The sequence below is a fragment of the Megalobrama amblycephala genome, linkage group LG15 (genome assembly GCF_018812025.1).
Source record: "Megalobrama amblycephala isolate DHTTF-2021 linkage group LG15, ASM1881202v1, whole genome shotgun sequence".
NCBI lineage: Eukaryota > Metazoa > Chordata > Actinopteri > Cypriniformes > Xenocyprididae > Megalobrama > Megalobrama amblycephala.
The window spans coordinates 20,615,825-20,632,252 of NC_063058.1; the positions used below are offsets into that span (position 1 = coordinate 20,615,825).

At 36.2% G+C, this 16,428-nt stretch overlaps 1 protein-coding gene across 1 annotated transcript in view; it reads right to left on the reverse strand.

The window, feature by feature from the left end:
• si:ch211-269c21.2 (carbohydrate sulfotransferase 8) overlaps window positions 1-12,784 on the reverse strand; it is a 72,877-nt gene extending 60,093 nt beyond the window's left edge. The window contains exon 1 of the mRNA XM_048159288.1: window positions 12,463-12,784. The gene's annotated coding sequence lies outside the window, so the exon portion shown is untranslated. The remainder of the gene's footprint in view (window positions 1-12,462) is intronic.
• Window positions 12,785-16,428: the final 3,644 nt, after the last annotated feature.

Below are 16,428 nucleotides of genomic sequence, written 5' to 3' on the forward strand. Positions count from 1 at the left end.
TTATTATTATTTTAAAAATAATATAATAAATGAACAAAATTACACAAATTCTATTCAACATCAATTAATCTCTTTTTTTTTAAATTAATTGCTTAACCCTTTAAGTCACTTTTTAAGTGAAAAAAATGTTAGTTTGTTTTGATGGTGAAACATACTATACTCAGGATATTCTGTAAAAAAAAAAAAAAAAAAAAATCCTGAATAAAACTTTTTGTCCAACCTTTCTCCGCTTGCAGAGGGAAGAACCATATTGATTCTTGGGCATGTGTGATATTAACCTACATGGATTAATGGTTAGAGACCCACCAAAGCCTTTTCATTTACAGATCACAGCTTTTTTTCATTAAGTAAAGCGCTTCTAGAACATGATGGAGGAAGGGCTGTGATTACATGGGGATCAAAGGAAGGATGGAGAGGAAGGTTAAACCTGGTCCTATGTGTACACAGACCCCTCATCCATCAGAAGCTTTCTGCATGGATATACTGAATAATCTGTAAAAAGGGCATGAATCTGTAAAATCTACTGAATTTCGTTCTCATCTCATCTCGTCTCTAAAATCCATGCCCTCTCATTTTGGTTTCATAAATCATCTATATTGGCAGTGTATTTGCAGACAGGCTATATCTTATAATCCATAACTGTCATCCATCAGTAATTACTTGCAGCACGTGATTGTTAAACTGGGATTTAGAGTGATCTGTTTATTACAAAATGACTTGTCATGAGGTACAGATGATCTTCATCAGTCATAGTGCTGTGTGGTGTGAATCACCCATACAGATTATGTATTATGTGGCAATCTTGAGCATTCAAATCTAAAATAATAATAATAATTCATTTTTTATTATATTTTATATTTTAAGTTTGTTTTTATATCATTTTCATTTACACACAATCTCTAAACAGAAATTACCTGTAATATACCAGGAAAGGTGATGACACACGGGGCAACTTTTTGAGCAGTGTTGCCGAGCAATGTTGCTTGGGCACTTTCCCATTGAGAATTAGCAACAAATTTCTATCTGGATATTTTAGATTGGTCGTGGGCAATTTTTTTGAGATCTCAGAATTTCAGAAAAAAATCAAACAAGATGGCGGCCTCTCAGCAGCAGTGGAGCGAAGAGAGAGTGAACTTATATCTTTTTACACTGGTAAGTTGTAATGCGTCAACCCAAAACAGGGAATTTACCTCATTTAATGCTAAAAATACCAACATGTGTCCAATTTAATGTGTGTAGACTGTAATTTAGCCATCGAATGTTTTCAGTTAAATACTAAAAAGACGTGTTCTGTTTAACATCTGCTTTTGTAGGTTTTGACGTGATCAATATTTGAACAGTTGAAATAAAATGCCTAACAAGTGTTTACAGTAAAGTATTTATTGGGTTGGCAATAGATTTGCTCCTCTCTGATTAGTTGCTGCCAACTGTCCATTGCCCTAATTAGTTGCCCTGAATCTCACCCTGTGTATCATCACCTTAAAGACTGTATGTGAAAAGGGGCTAATAACTTTGCATAATTCATTACCATTCACAACAAACTTGTTTGCCGCCATGCTTCACATGGACACTGGCAATCTGGGCATCATCTGAAATTGCAATAAATAAATAAATATGATTTCACTTAGTCATTCATGTACTCTGATCTTGCAAATGCAATATTTCAGACTCCATCTGAAAGCTACCTATATCATTTGCTTACTAAAATGCTTTAATGAAACTTAGAATCTTTAACAGTCCCATTTCCATTTGAATCAAATTAAGTATGGCGTCTAATTCGACTAAGATGCAACCTGCTGAGTATATATTCACTGACGTCCTAAGAGACTTACTGCCATAGTAACCGGCCCCATGCAAGTCTCCAGATGCTACTGTCTTTCGCTACTCTCACTCAGGTCCTCTTATCCTTCTACTACCCATGCATGAAGCAGCTTACTGTGATTTTTTCAAGCAGGACATTTTCACATTCTTGTTGGTCCTGGAACAATATGATGACTTTTAGGGGTGTAACAATACACTTACGTCACGTTTTGGTTCGTTACACGATGCTAATCTCACAATACAATACTCTCACAAGTTAAAATGGTAAAAAGAAATGTTTAAATTATTACTTCTAAGATAAACATTTATCAAAAAGAGTGTTCATTAATATGCATTAAATTTGGTATTACACCAGGGGTGGACTTGAATAGGCTTTCGGCGCTTTTCCACTGCATGGTACAACTCGGCTCGGCTCGTTTTACTTTCGGTTTGCTTTTTCACTGCAGTTTAGCACTGCTTCAAAGTGGGTGGGATTATAGATTGATCGTTATAGTTGCGCCGCCTTTACTGCCGTGGATCCGCTCCTCGTCTACCAACAAGTCTGCACCTCATCTACTGACCACGATACAGCCATTTCTTATTTCAAGTTGCTTGTGACGGTCGTTTAAAGCAAGTCGTTTAAAAAAAGTTGTGCGATCAAATGATACTGTGGTTGCTGTTACTGAACATTTAAATCTAGCGGGTTTGGTGTCTCGTGTTTCAAATCCAATAACGCTGGTAGTGATGATTCTCTCTGACCAATCAGTGATCTGCAGTGTTTACACGTCACATTTAGTATCGGTACAGCACGCTTGGAAACTCAACCAAGGTGGTACTATTTACGCGAGCCATACCATTCGGTACCGAGCCGCACCATGCAGTGGGAAAAGGCTATCAGACTAGGTCCTTCTCCCCCATGCACCAGGCAATGGTGACACCAGAATAAAAAATATCCATGCTTAGATAAAAATACAGAATTGTGTTAGACACATAAGCTTGCACTCTGTCCCATTCATTTAAAAAAGTTTTAAATATTGTATTTTAATAAATAATCAATTTATATTTATTATTAATAATTAATGGGAGCTTAAAGGTGCCCTAGAATTAAAAATTGAATTTATCTTGGCATAATTAAATAACGCGGAGCGTGAGCATTTAAAGGGGCCGCAGCCTAAATCGGCTCATATTTAATGATGCCCCAAAATAGGCAGTTAAAAAAATTTATAAAAAAAAATCTATGGGGTATTTTGAGCTGAAACTTCACAGACACATTCAGGGGACACCTTAGACTTATACACCTTTTAAAAAGACGTTCTACGGCACCTTTAAATGTGTGACCTTCTGGGTTTACAATAATTGATGCTAGATTAAATGTCTAAACTTTCATTTTGGGTGAAGTATATACAATACATACTGTCACTATCCATGATACATGTTGCTGCATTTTTGTATTGCGATATTTTGGGACACGATATATTGTTACACCCAGTGTTGGGGAAAATTACTTTTAAAAGTAATGCATTACAATATTGCGTTACTCCATAAAAAAGTAACTAATTGCTTACTTAGTTACTTTTTATGCATTACGTTACTTTTTCACTACTTTTTCCTTTTTTTTTTTGTAAGGCACTTTCACACCAAAAGTGAAATGAATATGCCTCAGGCTAATCACAAATGCAATGTTTATCTAAAGTCATTTTTACTTCTTAGTATGGTTGAATTGGATCTTCAAAGATCAGCAGCAAAAACATTGGTTAATTAGTTTAAGTTAGATTAAGTACATTTGTTTAATTTAATATATTTAATTATTGCAGGTTTGTGCAATATTCTGAGATTGCATTTCACTGTTTTTATTCATTTTGAGGAATACTGACTCTGTTTTTGTGCAAGTGAGATGAGTAAATGCTTTCATTTAGTCTAAAGCTACAATAACCATCATGTTCACACAAAGCCTCCGCACTTACAATTTCTCTCATAATGGAGACAGGAGATCTGTCAGTCAATACGTGGGAAAACAAAGTTGCTATTTGAAAAAGTAACTCAGATATTTTGTTGTAAATTTAAAAGTAATGCATTACTTTACTAGTTACTTAAAAAAGTAATCTCAAGTTACTTGTAATGCGTTACCCCCAACTGGATTCACCCCTATGAATCCCTCTGAATTTAAGGGTATTTGATAGTTACCATTTTTATTTGATTATGAGCCAGGAATACGTCCTGCTTGGCCAAATCACAGTCAACAACACACATGACCATCACCCAAGGAAACTCTCACTCAGGTCCTCTTCAAACGCTACAGGTTCTCGTCTCTTACCGAGCTGCACGACACACAAAATGATTAGTGCTGACAGGTCAGTCATCACTGTGCCTTGCTCTCCCTCTCTCTACCCTGTCATCCTGCGACCGGCCTTATGTTGTGACAGTGTAAATTACATCAGTCACTGCACTGGGGCGGACACACACTCGGGCACTCATCCGATACGCAATGAAATACACTCTCTGCTTGCTCAAAACGCAATACCAACTCTATTTTAACAACTCGCCTTCTTTCCCTCTCACACACACCGTACAGCTCTGCACCATATGTTGACCTCCCTTACACATGAGGTGCTCTGGCCCCGGAAGGAAATAAATTACACACTAATATTACTGTGCAATGGCACGCTTCTCCAAAAGACAGATGTTTACTCAGAATGATCTTTAAACAACAGCTTCAGCAAGACTTTTCACATCCTTTTTTCGCCTTAATGCTGGCCAAAGCTCGCTGTACCCTGACCATGTTTCTAGGAATATTCCCGGGCTAAGATCAGTTTCTACACCCCTAACCTAGTGAGAAAGGAAAAGTTGACTCAAAATGACTTCACAAATGAAAAACATTTTTAAAGGTCCCGTTTTTCATGTTTTTTTTAAGCTTTTTGAAGCTATTTTTCACATAATTTACTTATCTGTATACCGCTGTTTCCACTGTCATAAAAACGGGCTGATGACTTCCTTGTTCTATGAAGTCCCTCCTTCAGAAATACGTAACGAGTTCTGATTGTGCCAGCGGTTCCTGTGTTGTGATTCGACAGCAGCTTAGCGCTCCTTGCCCGGAAAGGTCACGCCTCTTACCATAACGTGGAGATGCACGCGCTCAGTGTTATTGTAAACATGTCTTTAATTTTACCCTATCAATTTGAGCCGGAATCAGACCCGGTGATTGGACTGCGGGATGAAAATAACAGCGTTTCGACGACATGGCGACAAACACACTCTACAAACGCAACTCTTGTGTATTCCTGTGGGCGGAGGTTAGTCAAAAAACGTTTTAGTGACGTCATTAAAGAAGGAAGTAGAGGGATGTAGTCCAAACTGGCCGTTCGATGTAGGCGACTTCTGTTAAATAAAATATCTCGCTTGGCATTGAACTTTGAGCTTTAAAATTTTACAGATTTTATTTATACTCTAACAACAACATTACACACTAACTAAAGTTTGAAACATGGGATCACGAAAAACGGGACCTTTAATGAACAAAAGGAGTGTGATTTTGGGATGAACGCATTAGCGCATTTTACTGCATTAGGCAAGACAGGGTTTTGTATTTATTCTTTATGTTGGTTGCCATGCCAATAAAAAAAACAAATCACATTATGCTTGATCTTCAGTCACTTAATTAGCAATGCAATGTGAGTACTGATATATGCAGATGTCTGAATGGACAAAAATTAACCAAAAATTAATCAGACATTTTTGATATATTTGTACTAGTGGGTGCAGGACACTGTAGTTGATTTATGTAAGTGAGGATAGCAAAATAAAGTAAACTGTGACATATTATACCCAAAAATTATTCATACACTGGACTACCAGTAAAACTGATAAACATTTGGAATCAAAAAATATTCAGACACTTTGACCTGACCATGTTTTGCTTAAGTGTTATCAGACATAATTAAGATTCATTTTTTCTGACAGTTTAACTCTGAGATCTTACCATTTTTAAACTATAGTGAATAAACTGAATTAATGAATGAAATGTTCAAGGTGTCTGAATGAATTTTGGTTTGACTGTATAGCAGGAAATCTATTTTAGTGATTTATAGTGAAAAAACTCTATACAAATAAAATATAGGGATTTTGGTCTTTCCCACCTCTTGACCTTACTCAACTGGATCTAACAATTCAAATGTCACAATATTGACATAATCCATAATCCAATATATTATTCCTTAATTGTGACACCTGAAAATTAACATAATTTTGACCCTTTTACAGCATGACAAGACGACAAGTAAAAAAAATGTGTTTTGTACACATTACCCAAGTTATATATTATATATAATATATTCAAAAAGTAGCTAGCAATAGCTTAATGTATGGTCAAATATTTCTGGCCTATTACCTGAAAATTCAGTAACCCAAATGGCATAGTTTTTTAAAATACATTTCGCTATAAAATAGCTTTTTTATAAAATTGCATTTAGATTAGATATAAAACCGCAGGGCTTCAAAAAATTGCAATCTTCACATAAAATGAATATAAAATATAAAAGCTCATAAAAAAATAGTTTGACCTTCTGAGGTCGACAATCAGCTTTTTCTGAAGCACCTCTTGTCACTGACAATTTGTTGAATTTCTTTTTTTTTTAAAGAATTTCAGGCCTAAATTGATACCCTACTCATGGAAAGCATGTTTAGATGAATTATTTAAGAAAAAAAAAAAAAGACATTCATTGACACACCTACACCTACCGGTCTTTATTGCTTTACCCTGCATTTGGTTCACACCAGCCTATATTCCAGTCAGACAGTGTGATGAGCGGATCTTTTGAATGTCAAACCCCTCATCCTCTCAGGGCCTGACTAATCATAAAGAGTGAGAACTTGTCTTTTACCTTCTCTTGGAGCTTTCTGATTCTGTCCTTGACATTCAGACAGCAAACTCTGTCATGAGGCTCACAGAGGAATTCTGTGTTGGTGCGAGGTGTGTGAGGCTGAAGAGCTGGTGAAGACTTGAGTTAGTGTGGGTGTGTGTGTGTGTGTGCATGCAAGTGGTAATTTCAGTTTGGATTCTCTGCAGCTATTACAAAATATTAAAGTGATATCCTGTCAAGCAGGATAGTAATTACTGCAGTGCTCTGAGAAAATACATTTATATTATATTGTTGAATTACAAGTCCACTTTTGAATACAACATGCATCATAGAAAGAAATGCCTGTGAAGTCATTCAATTAACAAAGTCAATAACGTGCACCAGTCCATAGAGCCCTGTGCGGTTTTAATAACAATCCATAACCTCCATTGTTATAGATAACAAAACGTAACAGACTTAAGTCTGTAGTCATTAGTTTTAATAAACATCGTCTCAGAATCTAAACCAGACTTCTCTAAATGCCAGACTACTATTATTCGTGGTGCGTTTGGTCTTCATGTCCACAGGCTTAACTAAAAAGCACGTTACACCTCAATAGTCAAGTTCCGAAAGAAAAAGTTCCATTCATTTTCTCCATAAGGAAATTGATTTTGAACAACAGCTTTAAAGACAGACCTGGGGTCCGTTCTTCGTACCTCACTTAATACATCAGAGATTATTTGACAGATGCCAGATCTTCTAATCATGATAACTGAACTCTGGCTAATTTATGTTCTTCAAACGAATTAGATTAAAATATTTGGATTAGATTGTCTGCGATTACTGCGTGTTCTCGTGTTCCTCGAAAAGGGCAGATGTATCGATACTCAAAACCACGATCAGCAATGCAGCGATTGGCTGGCGTCATGATGGCAACATAATGACATCATTAAATAATTTTTAAAAAACACCTGACGAACAACTTGACAAATTTCTGGACCTTTATAAGAAAACAGCCAAGCAACTAAAACGAAATAAAAGTTATAATAGATAAATTACATTTTTTTTTTTTTTTTTACATGATTCCCAATTATTTAGGCTATAGCCTGTTCACGATTTCATTTTTATTTCAATGTTGTAATTAGCAATTAATTTAATTTTACCTTTGGAGCAGATTTATTTTTTTACGTGACAGCATTAATTAAAGTTTCTTAAGGGTCAAGATAAAGTTATCTGCATCTCCTGCACTGCATCAAGCCACTCCCATAATAACTGTCACGGTTCAAATTAATGCACGCAAGGCATAGACTGTACATCATGTGTGTGAATAAAATCATTAGGTAATTATTCCCTCATGAATAAATCTATCAACAAGTAAAACAGACTGTGTCTATGATAGACTACACAACATTATAATATTATTTGTAAATGTATTTTTAAGTCATTTTTATTGTCCCTGGTTCACATTAGGGTACTCTTGTAAGAAAGTAGCAGTGGCTTTGACAGACTTTAAGCATCACCTCCACTTTAAAAGATGCAATCTAATCCTGTTTACATGAAATAAGCCTGCTCCTGAGCAGGTTTAAGCTTACGGACCTATTGCTATGACAGCAAGTCCAAGATGAGTGTCGAAGAACCGAACAATCCAAGATCATGCCAAATCGTCAATCAAATCCAGCTAACCGAGTTAGCAACGTACAAAGAATGGACCCCTGAGCTACGAGGTTTTTAACTGATGATATTTGATTCCATTGAAGCCGTCAGCTCGCATTATGTCACTTACTTTTTAAATAATCGTTTAATCGTGAAATTTGTAGTGAAAACTACATTACCCATGATGCTGTACAGAAAATTCCACCAATCAGATAGTCGAAAAAAGTAAAATGGCCAAAAGATTTTGTTAGCTCCGCCCACTCCCATGAAGCGCCGCAAATGACAGAGTCAGTCTCCTTAAACTTTCAAAATACTTAAATACTTGAATATACATGCATATTTATATATGTGTGTGTGTGTGTGTGCGTGTGTGTACTGTGTAGTTGAGCTAATATGGCAACCTATCGCATTCAACTTTTTAAGTTAACTCAACTAATCCATGCCAGTTTAAGTTAACTCAACTAATCCATGCCAGTTAAGAGTAGCAGGTATTCTTTTGAACTTAAAACTTCTTGTCAAGACAACTAAAAACAAAACAAAGTTAAACATAAGTTAACTCATTTAATTAATTCCAGGTAAAGTAAACTTGAAAACTTTTGTTCATGAGGCAAATGATGTTCATGTTGTGTACTTAACTTTGAAAATCAAACATGGAGATGAAAAAACAAAGATTGTAGCTGCTTGCATTGCTAAATACTGAACATTCTTTAGTTGTCTTGACAAGTTTTAAGTTAAAAAGACTACCTGTTATTGATTAGGTGAACAACATTTTTAAGTTGACTTTACCTGGAGCAAATTAGTTGAGTTAACTTAAAAGGTTGATTGCGATAGATGGCTTTATTTTTTTCAAGTTGGCTCAACTTGTTTTTTGTTTTTTATTTAGTTACCTTGACAAGAAGTTTTAAAGGATTAGTTCACTTCTGAATTAAAATTTCCTGATAATTACTCACCCCCATGTCATCCAAGATTAGGGCTGGGTGATATATCACATGCGATTGTCAAGCGCATTTTGTCAGTAAAGCCGGTTCCCTGATTACCGCAAAATCGCCATCACCTGCTTTCAAATGGAGCGGCATTTAATAGACAGAGCCGTAGTTCACTGACAAGCTACGCAATATTGCGTTCATTATCGCAGATGAATCGCCTTCGATAATGAACGCGATATTGCGTAGCTTGTCAGTGAACTACGGTTCTGTCTATTAAATGCCGCTCCATTTGAAAGCAGGTGATGGCGATTTAGCGGTAATCAGGGAACCGGCTTTACTGACGAAATGTGCGTGACAATCGCATGCGATATATCGCCCAGCCCTATCCAAGATGTCCATGTCTTTCTTTTTTCAGTCGAAAAGAATTTAAGGCTTTTGAGGAAAACATTCCAGGATTTTTCTCCTTATAGTGGACTTCAGTGGGGCCCAACGGGTTGAAGGTCCAAATTGTAGTTTCAGTGCAGCTTCAAAGGGCTCTACACGATACCAGGCGAGGAATAAGGGTCTTGTCTAGTGAAACGTTAGGTCATTTTTTTTAAAAAAACAAAAAAAAAAAACATTTATATACATTTAACGATTGTCTTGCACATTGTCACACGTGACATGGCGAAAATCTAATTTTCTCCTCCAACTTCAAAATCGTCTGATATCATTGTTTTACCTGTTTTGATTTTTGTTTTTTTGTAAAGGGTGTTTGGCTTAATCTTTGCAAATTTGCTTTGTAGACACTGGACTGGTACTTCCGCCTATGTCACGCATGACCTTTGTAACATGATTACGTCATGCATGCGGATCGCAGAGCTAGTGCAAGACGAGCATTTGTGGTTAAAATGTATATAATTTTTTTTCTTTTTAGAAAATGACTGATTGTTAGATAAGACCCTTATTCCTCATCCGGGATCGCATAGAGCCCCTTGAAGCTGCACTGAAACTGCAATTTGGACCTTCCACCCAGTGAACCCTCTTTAAGTTCACTATATGGAGAAGAAACCTGGAATGTTTTCCTTAAAAACCTTAATTTCTTTTCAACTGAAGAAAGAAAGACATGAACATCTTGGATGACATGGGGGTGAGTAAATTATCAGAAAATTTTCATTCAGAAGTGAACTAATCCTTTAAGTTCAATAGATTACCTTGTACTCATATGAACAAAAGTATTTAAGTTTTAAGTATTTAAAACTTAAGTATTTAAGCGAATTAGTAATACTAATTAGTTATAACTAATTCAATGCGATAGGTTGCCTTATTTTTTTTAAGTTAGCTCAACTTTATTTCATATAATCAAAATTTTAAATGAGTAGTTTATTTCTCCATCGCTTTTAATTTGATTGCTGTTCACAGTGGGATTGTAGCTGGTTGGCTTGGTTCATGACTTAAAAATCATTAATGAAGACTATTTTTGAAATCGGACCAACGGCGCTAAAAAAGTGGGTGGGCACTGTTGCACCCTATAAAGACCTACAACGTAAGCTGGAAAAAAGTGCTAATTCAAAAAGAATGCATCACAAACATATTGACAATGTATGATGAAAAATGACACGGATCCCGTCATCTTAAACGTATCAAGCGTACAGCCGAACCAGCTTTCTGTCCTTAAGTGGTTGTTTTAAAATGTTACGGCTCTCTGCGGCCTCCACAAACAGCAAACATCCATTAGTATAATGCTAAAAAATGCATGAGTTGTCCCACAAGTATTATTTCCACAGAATTAAGGAGGCCATTATATAGGCAATTTCTATGACAGCGAAAGTAAAAATAACCCTCTGTATAGACCAGGGTGAAATACAGACGGAATTGTTACGAGACAAAATGATCAGATGATGACCAAATGTTGGGCAGCCAATCAAATGGATCCCCTTGGGAGGGAAAAGAAGAGCTCTCACATTCATAATTCACTCGCTGGGTGAATACTTGATGGTCCAGATTAAAGATTTAACTTTAAATTCTTTTTAAATTGTTAAAAGAGACATGAATTCAGTAGATGTGTCAAGTGAAGTGAATGTTCTGGGTTAAGTTCAATCGACAGCAATGAAAGCGAATGTGCAAAAGCATAAACGTTAAAATACCGTTTCAACAGTATAGCCACTAGACGTAAAGAAAAATGTGTTAACATTCTTTCAGGATGATCTGAGACATTGCACATGGACAGGATACAAACTGACTGGCCAAATAATTGTTGCGATATCAACCACTCTTTCTTTTATTATTGTCGAACACATGCTAGAAGGTCTTGTCCTCTGAGCACATCCATTTCTTAACTAGAAGCTGGTGGGGGCATGTCACCATCCTATTTATAGCCTGCCGAGAAATAATTCAAAGGAATCAGAGTGAGATCTCTTAAATCTTCCCTTTCAGAGTCCTACACAGAATGAAAAAAGAGAATGTCTCTTTTTCCCTCAAAAGCCATCTGTATGAGACAGTGCAGCACACCTCTGAAAAGGTGTGAGTTAAAATCCTAAACATCACAGTGATGGATGTGGCATCTGTTGGACAGACAGAACAGCACACATGGCGCTTGTTTCTAACTGTGACAGGCAATAAAAAATTGAAGCTCAAATTCCAAAAGAACTTCCAAAAGTAATTTAAATGCATGTTGGAATAAGAACTAAATGCTCTTAAAGTGACAGTACACCCCAAAAATTAAAACTCCATCATACTATATGATTTGTTTTCTACTGTGGAGCACATATGGAGTTGTTAAGAAGGATAACAGCCTCAGTCACCATTCACTTTCATTTTATGAGAACACAAATGAAAAGATGAATGACTGACACGTTTTTTTGCGGAAGAAAGCCATACAGTTTGAAGGGGTTGTAAATAACAATATTTAGGCAAACTATCCCTTTAAATCATTTGAAAATAAGTCACAAACATCATTTTAAAAAACACTGGATTGCTGAAACTCAGTCTTTCAAAGTCTTGTTCAACTCATTAAAGTGACATTCATCATTTCCACTTGAACAAGACATCGACATTACTGTCCTACAGTTAAACACGACAGGTACCTAACTGCGTTTCCACTTCTCCTTCACACAATTTCTTTCTCCTCACTTCTCCTCCACGGTCCAGACTCGGACACATGCACTTTCTTACCTCTTTGAAGCTCATATTTCCTCGCTTGGAGGACCTATTTCTACTCTTTCCCCTAGGACTAAGCGCGAAAACCCGTTAGCACACGCAACACTTACCTCAACAATCTTCATATGTCTCAAATGTGCCGCTGCAGGCGCTCCACTTCGTTTGGGCTGGCTGAATTCAACGGTTTCAATTTCAGTACCGAGTTAGTACCTGAACCATGGCACGTAAATAAAACCTAGCCTGCGATAAAATGCCTATCTGCGGTCGGAGTGTAACTTTAAAGCGATTGGCAGTTGTGTTTGGTGAGATGTGAACGGTCGCGCGGCGCTCGTGTGTGTTGGGCGTGCGCATCCTGTGCTTCTATTCTCGCGCGCTCTCTAGGGACACCGATGCTGCTGCTGATATTGCCAAGCAACAGCTTCTGTAATAACCCATCAAAGTCTGACGAAGCTCAAGTCTGGCATGCTGTATAACAAACGTTATAATTCATTCAACTGTCATTCATAGTTAGGATGTATGGAGAGATCTCTACAGATAGTGAGGCCATCATATGCCTTATTTTGGTGTAATAACTTTCATTAATGTCACTAACAAACATTATATGGGACTTTGCTTCGCTATACTATGCGGTATGTTTTCATGTGCCCATTATACCTAGCCTACATGTATTAATAAAGCCTACTGAAAAAAACAAAAACAATTAAACTCACCGTTTTTAAAGACAGAAACCATAGTTTCTTTCCCAGTTTTTATTTATTTATTTATTTTAAACACAATTAGGATAATTTTTTAATAATTTTGCTATTTCTTTTAAAAGCCAGCAATGAAATTTCCTCTCTCAAGATCCATAAAGGTACTAAAAACATATTTAAATCAGTTCATGTGAGTACAGTGGTTCAATCTTAATATTGTAAAGCGACGAGAATATTTTTGGTGCGCCAAAAAAACAAAATAACGACTTATATAGTGATGGCCGATTTCAAAACACCGTTTCATGAAGCTTCGGAGCGTTATCAAAGTCCTCGGCGGCCATCTTTGAAACGCCTCTCGGGCATCCTGGGCATCCATGCAGCTCCTATTTCTTTGAATGGGGAAACATCAAATTCTCTAAAGCTGTTTGCCAAGCTTTCGATTAAATTTCATATTTGAAATCACCAATGAAATCTGACAACAACTGTCTCATAATTTTTTTTTCCAAACGCTCGAATCATGACAAAAAAATTTATTTTTTAGGCTGGATCAAGCTAATGCGCATGCGCAGACCTAAATGCGCGTCTCTTGTGCCTCATTTCGGAGGCGAGCGTCTGAGTGTTTCTATAGAAACCAGTGCTTCTAACGGCCGCTGCAGTGACGCGATGACTTTACCAGTCGGCGATTGGCTCTTATTTTGAAGGCGGGACTTATTCCGCCATATTGCGCGTTACACTTTACCCCATTCAAAACAATACAAGTGACACGTCTTGTGTTATTCTATCCGCTTGTTAAGTCGTGACGTAAGGAACGCCGTTTCCGGGTCCAAGCCTCGACTCGTTTCACTTGAGAATGCCATCGACGGCCGTTTATGAGCGCTATTTATTCATTTTAAACATCAATCATTTTAAAAAGTTAAACATTTTAAATAGGCCTACTTACAGTCTACACAACAGTCTCCATGCTTACAGCGTCACAGATATTAATATTTTAACGATTTATAAAAGATGAATCATTGTCTGGCCATCTGGAATTTTGGTATGGAGATAAATGTTATAATTATATATTTTTTGTAGTATTACACCACATCGTGTGTGTATATTAGCACCATTTGTTGTTTTCTTGTGGTATGAGATAGAGCGTTAGGACCCGGAAGCGCTGCCGCGTGACGTCAGACTTAACAACCGAATAGTCTTTGGCGTTATGAATCAGCGTGTCGAATCAGTGGTTTGGAGCGCCAAAGTCACGTGATTTCAGCAGTTTGGCGGTTTGACACGCGATCTGAATCAAGATTCGACACAAAAGATTCATAACACTCCAAAGCTTCACGAAGCAGTGTCTTGAAATCGGCCATCACTATATAAGTAGTTATTTTGTTTTTTTGGTGCACCAAAAATATTCTCGTCGCTTTATAATATTAATTTCTTTGACAGCGAAAGTAAAAATAATCCTCTGTATAGACCAGGGTGAAATACAGACGGAATTGTTGCAAGACAAAATGATCAGATGATGACCAAATGTTGGGCAGCCAATCAAATGGATAATCTTGGGAGGTAAAAGAAGAGCTCTCACATTCATAATTCACTCGCTGGGTGAATACTTGATGGTCCAGATTAAAGATTTAACTTTAAATTCTTTTTAAATTGTTAAAAGAGACATGAATTTAGTAGATGTGCCAAGTGAAGTGAATGTTCTGGGTTAAGCTCAATCGACAGCAATGAAAGTGAATGTGCAAAAGCATAAACGTTAAAATACTGTTTCAACAGTATAGCCACTAGACGTAAAGAAAAATGTGTTAACATTAATATAAATTGCTCAAATAAATCGGCCATCACTATATAAGTCGTTATTTTGTTTTTTTGGCGAACCAAAAATATTCTCGTCACTTCATAATATTAATATTGAACCACTGTACTCACATGAACTGATTTAAATATGTTTTTAGTACATTATTGGATCTTGAGAGAGGAAATGTCATTGCTCCCTATGTAGGCCTTACTGAGCCATCGGATTTCAACTAAAATATCTTCATTTGTGTTTCGAAGATGAACGAAGGACGTACGGGTGTGGAACGACATGAGGGTGAGTAATAAATTACATTATTTTCATTTTTGGGTGAACTAACCCTTTAAGGCTGTGTTGCCATTTTTTATGGCAGTTTTAATAAAAGTGAAATCTAAAATATTGCTTTCTCATGCAGGGTTATTATCATTAACTAAAACTAAAACGGAAATAATTTTGATAACATATATATATAAATAAAATATATATATATAAAAAACTTAAATGCATTGTATTTTAGTTGCCAAGGCAACATTTCTAATTTTCATTTAGTTTAATTTGAAAAAAAAAACTAAAATTAAATAAACTAAAACTAATAAATAAAAAAAATTATTAAAAAATATACAGACATTAAAAAAATAATAATAAAAATGACAAAAACAAACTACAAAATCACTAAAACTTTTACTAAAATTAAAGGTGAAACAGAAAATATAAAAATTAAAAATTAAAAACTATAATAGTATATCAAAAATACTAATATAACACTGTTCTTATGTCATCCAAATACTCTTCTACGCCTGCTTAATGGGTGACGCTGGACAGGAGTCTATAAATAAACATACAATCCATAAATAAATTCCGACTCTGGGGACTGACCGAGATTAAAGGAACATTGTGAATTTATGAAACTGAGAATGATATCATTGTGCGGCACTGCCCTATTTTTTATCAAGGTGTGAAAATACGTATCAAGCCCACATACAACAGCACTTTTTTGTCTTGGGTTGCATGAACATTTCATTTAAGTCTATAACACAATGCTGATTAGCCTTTCTCTTGTCGATCACATTTTATTTATGGCGTTATTTTGTCTATTGACTTTAGCAACTCCAAAACAATAGACTTCTACCTCCAAATGGATTAAATGATGTACCGGAGGCGGTTGTGCTACTTTATCCTGAAGGCACATATTGATTGCTTTATAAATTACTGTCAGCTAACATCATTTCATTTCTTCACTGTCACCATGAGATACTGCCCGCTTTTCCATACAGCAGTACATTTCACCTAGCTGCCCACAAGATAACCAACTGTTTTTTATTCACTGCAGAAATAGACAAAAGAATATTGATCTTATGATTCAGGTCTTCTTGTTGCTCTATCCCCACAGCCCTGAAACCTCTTCAGCAGTCCAAAATGAAAGGCAATATGGGACATTCTCTTCAAGGTCCTTTACTTACGCATAACCATTGACATCAAAGATGATCTCTCAGCACCTATTTGAGTTTTACTTGAATTTAGAGTTACAGAAACTCCTTAAAACAAGTAATTGCAGTTATCTGTTTGGAAATCACAAGAATAAAGATATTAAGAGATAGAAA